Genomic DNA, 6,964 nt, shown 5'->3' on the forward strand with positions numbered 1-6,964 from the left:
CAGAATTCAACCACTAGAGGGCATCCCTTTATTTTCAGACTGCTTTGACTGAACTCACATGTTCTTAATTGCCTGCCCAACATGAGGCAGGCAGAGAGCATGCATGACCTGTTATAAGATTCTGCCTGGAAATTGCCAGATTTCTTAACTTTTGTCAATACACCATTTGGGGGCACAAAGCATTTTACAAATTATCTCAGGGATTCTCACATAGGTAGGGCTGAGGCTGAAAGAAATGTTCACTCAAAGTCATCAAGGGAGTGCATGGCTAAGATTACATGAACCAGAGATCCGACAGCTCACACACTAAGCTCACTGCACTCCCCTCAGTAAAGTATCACTTTTCAGAACGGGGACAACAGTATGAATCTGCAAACAGTCTGTTGGGTTCTTTAGATGTCACTGCCATTTTATCTTTCAAGTTCACAAATGATAGTCATGTAGTTGTGGAAAAGAACATTCCACACAAGTGGGGTCTTGTTGTGTTTTTCAGAGAAGGGGGGAGCTTTCGTAACAAATATGTGCTCCGGTTTTATTTAAGTTGGTATACTTGGAAGTAAACACATGCACAGGGTCCCAATTCTTTGCTCAGGTCCACCATTGGAGGTTTTGCAATGGGAATCTATCTTTTGCAGAGCAGGATTCAAAGTTCGGATTCTGACGAGGGCCCATTGCATCTTGTGAGGCTGCACAACCTTTGCAGCCTCAGTTCCATATCTGTGAAATGGGTTCAATGGGGATCTGCCAGGATGTGATGAGCATTGCAAAATATTGTTTGTGAAGGTGTCAAAACTTTCCCTATAAGGCTGGGAATACAAGCCAGTAGTTTAAAAAAAAACTAAGTTTACTATGGACATGTTTTGTATTGGACAAATATTTATTAGTACCCAATGTTTTCCTAAGGAGCATTATATACTACTGTGGGTCTCTGATCCAAATTTTGGCCTAATCACTACAGCAATACGTCCACGAACATCCGCCTCATCTAGCGTCCATTCCAGCAAATGTCTGCGGCAAACCCGGAAGTACTGGAACAGGTTACTTCTGGGTTTGTTGCTTCACGCATAAGCGCAAACCGCTCCGCGTGTGTGTCCATACGTAGCGCTTTGCCCTGCGTCCTTTTCGGCTAGCGGCCGGGGCTCTGTACCTGAAACATTACAACCAATTCAGGACTTCCTTCAAATTGGCTTCCCAAGAATTGCTGGGAGCAGCTGAAGTTGTGCATCAGCAGAACAGCAGGGCATAATCGCAAAAAGCAAATGTTGGTGTTAAGATTGAATCCCACAAGGTGCAAAGGAGTAGGCTTTTGCTTTGGCCCGTACCCATGTGCATATTCTCAAAAAGATCTAGGGACAATTCAGAACTCATTATTCTCCCCCTGTTTGTACTTTCTAAGAGACGGTCCTTTTCGCAAGGCATTCTTGCTGCTGAGATATCAAACTATACTGGTAGAACAGCATCTGTTTACCTCTGGCGCCTGTAGGGTAAAAATGCTGTCACTAGTTATTTTATTGTTCTTTATATTCCGAAGCCTAATAGAAGTATTTGCAATGCTGCGTGCTGCCTAGCCAACACAAATTTGTTACAGTCAGGCTTGCGGTTGTTCAGAGGTTGCAGAAAACATTTGCTAAGTTTATTTTAGAGTGAGATGTTAAGATGTTACTATACCGGATTTTTTATTGATTATAGTCCACCTCTTATAAAACCAGGAGAAAAAAATGTGTATTGTTTTGTGGATGCTAGGGGTTTAAACACAAATACAGGGAGAGGGAGAGACTGAGACTGCTGATAACATGGTTTTTGTCTTCTTTTATTTATAGTATAATTGTTGTAATGACATACTGGTTTAAACAATAAATACTGGAGAGAAACATACTAAGTAGAGCGTTCCAATGTGAGATGCATAGCATTAATGGCCGGATCTTTAACCAGCAGAAGACCATCTTTTTCTTCATCTTTTTACAATCTACAGTGACTGGAGACTTAAATTCAGAGGGCCTTTTCAGGGCAGCTTTTCATCCAATAGCAGAAAGGCCTACGATTCTGTTGCCCCCCCCCCTTTTTTTAAATAATAAAAAAACAAGAGGCCACGGGAAACCGAAATTCGGAGCTGGGGAAACACACACACATGCAAAACACTAAATGGATCCCCTACTTTACATTTCTGAAAAGTAGTTTTACACCGTGGGTGGAACTCAACACCCCACAATGGCGAATGTCTCATCAGCACAAACACTAACCTTGCCAGATGGAATTATCCAGGGGGGGCCCCATTTTTTGTGGGGGGAGGGCCCTCTCCTGAACCGCCCCCCAGTCAATATTGGAAGATGCCAGGGGAGGGGAAAGTCCTGTTGCACAAGCTCACGCCCTCGTACAAGGCTTGTGCTGATGCTGCTCCTTAGGTGAACCCCATCCTATATTTTAAAGTGTGCATCATATAAGAGAGATTGCTTGTGCGTATGCTCAGGGAGGGGAGGGGAAACAACACATGCATTCTCTAGCTGAAGCTTTTACAAATGGTCTGTGGAGAGGCAGGATCAGCTGCCCTGCGATTTCTCTGACGAATAACAATTTGTGCTTTTTTTTTTTTTTAACTGATGGCTTCCAGCAACCGTCTGAATGCTTATATACAAGACCAGGCAAGTTTACCTTCTCTCTCCCTCCCTCCCTCCCTCCCACCCACCCACCCGCATCCTGATTTTATTTTCACTTATTTACAAAGCACTTTTACATAGAGGAACGGCAGATCAAACTGGGGGCCAGGCAGGCGATGAAGTTAAGCAGTGGGCAGCGTGGAGATCACCTTTGGAACATGAGTTTTCCTTGTTAGGTGGACGGGTCCTTTATTGGATGCTTGCTATGAAGGGCCGGTACCCATCACCACAACAGCCGCATCCCTCGAATACACAATAGAAACATGGGTGGTGGATGTTCAAGGGGATCATAGCAGACAGCAGAGCTTTGTGGAGGTACTAAGCCTCTGTCTCCCCATGTTTTAGCGTAAGACAAAGGCACAACAAGTTCTCTCGCTGGATTACAAAACACCTCCCCTTTCCCAAGCCAGCCCCTTGCAAAATAATTTTAAGTTTCCCCAGGAGACACACTATTTCCTTTCTTAAACCCGGCCTTTCCCTCCAGAATCTCTGTCCCAGCTTTGATGGGGACGCAAGTTTGCTACTTACAACCGAGCCCTACTCTCTGAATTCCGTTTCTTGAGAGCCATGGGATTAGACTTTCTTTGTACGGCAGGCAGGCTATGGTGCGGAGGAAAACTGCCCCACAACATGGGGTCTCTAGGAGAGGGAGATGGACTAGGGCAGCCCCACAACATGGGGTCTCTAGGAGAGGTGATGGGCTGGTTCCCCTCGCTCCCTTGCTGCCAACACTTTCCTCTTCTCCCTCTGGGTGAATTCAAGGACACAACTGATACGGGAGGAAGACAAAGGATGCACCTCACAAACACCCCTAATAAGCCAGGGCTAAGCCTCCAGTACCCCCTGCCCCTTTTGCATCCAAGATAGTTGGATAATCTCCAGAGGAGTCACTTAGTGACTAAAGCACCTTCTTTCTGCGTGTTCCGTTCCCCCAGGGTTCAATTCCTTGGTGCAACAGTGGTTGGGAAGACACTCAAAGCCACTGGCAGCGATATGGCTTGGGGGCGTCTCTCTCCAGTCCCAAAGGCAGGAAACAGCCATTGCTATGGCTCCATAGATTGCAGCTGGGTACACAGTCAAGAGAGCGCCAGGGTTTGCCCCTGGAGGACCTGGAAGGCAGAGGGGAAGATAGGACCCAGGGGGAATCCTGCCATTCCTCCTGGCTTGGCGGGGTTGGCAGAGCTCAGCGAGGATGCCAGCTTAAAGGCACTACCAGCTGGAGAAATTTCACTCTGCTTTCTGTGAAGCTCTCTGCTGATGGCTTTAAGGGGCCCAGGAAGGAAGGAAGGCAGGGCCCCAGAAGAGTTTCAAGGGGAATTAAGGCTGTTTATGTTTTCCGTCAACCCAGGCCAAAACTCAGGATGGCAGGATCTCAATATTACTGCTGTGTTGCTAATAACATAATTGATGCAATTAGAAGCAAATTAGCTCTACGCTTGGCAGCATTAGAGAACATGCCAAATACAAAGGAGGGAAAGAGAAAGAGAGAGAGAGAGAGAGAGAGAGAGAGAGAGAGAGAGAGAGAGAGAGAGATATGGATGAAGCTTAGAAAGGCACCTCTGTTCCCGGTGTACAGCAAACCAGAGCGCTTTAGAAAGCGGTGGGGGGGTGGCGACGATGGCTTGGCCCCATGGCTTGTTAAAAAAGCCAAAAACACCCAGAGAGAAAGTCCAGCAAGCTGTTAAAGCCACATGGCCACTTTGCGCAGAATATGGCTGCTTCAAATGCAGAAACAGCTTGCTGGGATACAGCCCTCAAACAGAGGCATACGCAGTTTCCGTCTCTAGTCCTCATGGAGGTGAAGGAAAGCCACGGAGCGGATTCTGGCGACAGAGGAGCGTAGTTACAAATGGCTTTGAATGCATCTTTAAGTCCCAGGCAAGGGATTCTGTGCCCCCCTCCCCTTTCAGGCCGTCAGGGGTGCGAAGGGGAGAAAGGGCTTTTAATAACCCTTCCTATCTCCTGTCCTCTTCCCCTGCTGAAAGATCACCCTCGTCCTAAATGGGCAGCTGGAGCTTTTTGCATTCAGCCGCATAAGTGTGCACAGACTCATTCACAGGGTGAAACTCAGCAATAGCTTCTTCAGCTGGGGAACCAGGGGCCTTTCAGATGCTGCAACTCCAGCTCCCATCAGCCCCAGCCATTGCTGTCCATAGCCAAGGCTGATGGGAATTGTAGTCCAGCAGCATCTGGGAGACTTCTAGACTTCTGCCTAGAATAATGGCATGCATCAAGATTCCCACACCATCTACGGCTCTTATGAAAAGGTAGAGAGGCAAGATCAGAGAGATGAGTACCAAGTTGTACACATCCCATCCTCCTGACTAACAGTGATAGGCACTCTTAATCTAGGGAGATGACCTCAAGGGATGTATTTGAAATGAAGGAATTTCGGGTCCATATAGCAAAATCCGGAAGGAAAGGACTGGCAGCGCGGAATTGTATGCAGCAATGGTGTGCCGAAAGAAGGGGAGCAGCCACTGAGTAGACCCCGCTAAAAAGGCTGAAGAATTCAAGGTCCCCAAATTATTTCCCAAAGAGGGCAATGAAACAAGGGAACCAGATCAGAGCACTGGGTGGAAAGAGGAGACTTATGAAATGCAAACTCGCTGTACCCAACATTGAGGCTCTAAACACAACAGTTACACTTGCCAAACTATTCAACGCTGTTTTATAGGAGAGCTAATCACGTTAACAGTGTGCCAAGCAATGTTCTGTCGCCTTCCGAGTCCCCTTCCATAAAGCCAGACCCTGCATAGACTCTGCCCCACGAGGAACATTCTAGTGGCTTCGTCAGAATCGGAGGCCACACACTCGCATTTCTGGTAACTGAAGCACCATAATGGAGAAATAACCCCCTATCCGATTTTCTCCTGAAAATAACGCATCTCAGGAAGAAGAACATGCACCAGCATTTAATAATATTTTACAAAAAACAATCCTGCAAATGCTGGACTTCACACTCGAGGTCCCGAGTTCAGATCCCATCAGGAGGTGGCCATTGGCAGGGAACAGCTCCTCAAAAGTTTAAGCTTCTCTGCTGCAGACACTACGATAAACCAAGAATATGCGCCCGGCCCCACTATGCCCGAGATACTTGCAAAGTTTCCTCCATTTCCCCTCAACCACAGTATATTGTGCTTCAACTATAGAGACAGGGTCGCTAACTTTTTACCCCTTCCCTCACCCCAGACCACTGGCCATACTGGCTGAGACCAATGGGAATCAGAGTCCAGCTTCTAGAGGGCCCCACAGACGTCCCACCCATGAGAAAAAGGTCATTCCCAGAGTCTCTGCTGACCCAGCAATGCCTTTGCGTTTCTGGGTGGTTATGGCAAGAGGCTATGGTTTGTGTCCCCTTCAGTTCCTAGCCTACTTCAAGTTCTGTGCCCAACTGCTTCCTGCTTGATCCTGTCAACAAATAAGCAGAGCAAAAGGCACCAGAGGAGAGTCACAGCTACGCTGTTTGTGCTCGGTCTAGAGGATGGAGGAGGAGGGCAGCCAATTTCTTAGATCCCACGGAACGGAACTCATTTAAGAGCCTCCTTAAAAGAAACAAAACTACTAACATCTCACTACATTCAGGGTTGCCCTGTGATGCCTGAACCCAGGCTAAAGGCTGCTCAGGGAAAGCAGACACGGGCAACTTTGGAGAAAACATGTCCGCATGGTCCTATAAGCCCTGCAGTATTTTATGGAGGTGCATCCAGCCAAATCCTTTCTCCCCAGCTGGGACATTCTCAGTTTGCATTTCCTCCTTGGGAATCACAATACGCGTCAGGCCCGAGAGCTTTCCCGTCCAGTAACAGGACACAAAATCATTGCATCTCACTCATCAGTGTTAACAGAAGATCTTCCCAACAAGAGCATTTGGGTTGCTTTAGAGAACCGCTGAAAGGTATACACAGTTGCAAGCAAGGCGTGGGACATTTTAAGGGTTCAGAACAACCTCTCGTGTTTTTACCTCTGTTCATTATACTAAGCTAGGGGGCTTTCTCTTGCTTGAAAGTACATGCAATAGTATCTGAATAGGTGCTCAGAGGTTTTCCCCTTCCATCTGGCCCCTAAAGAACTTTGCTTTTAGTTGCATATATAGATAGATATATTATTATAATAATAATATTAAAGTTTCGTGGGCCTTGTTGACTTAATGGCCACTTCACGCCTCCCAGAGCTCCAACGGAAGCTGAGGAAAATAATCCACTTTTGGATCCAGTCTGCAGCCCGAAATCTCACCCCGCCAAAAATAAGGCAACGACTTGGAAGAGGCACGGCTGAAAAACACAACTGCATTCCCGGGACAGGAGTTC

The sequence above is a fragment of the Podarcis filfolensis genome (genome assembly GCF_964270895.1).
Source record: "Podarcis filfolensis genome assembly, chromosome: 2".
Classification (NCBI taxonomy): Eukaryota; Metazoa; Chordata; class Lepidosauria; order Squamata; family Lacertidae; genus Podarcis; species Podarcis filfolensis.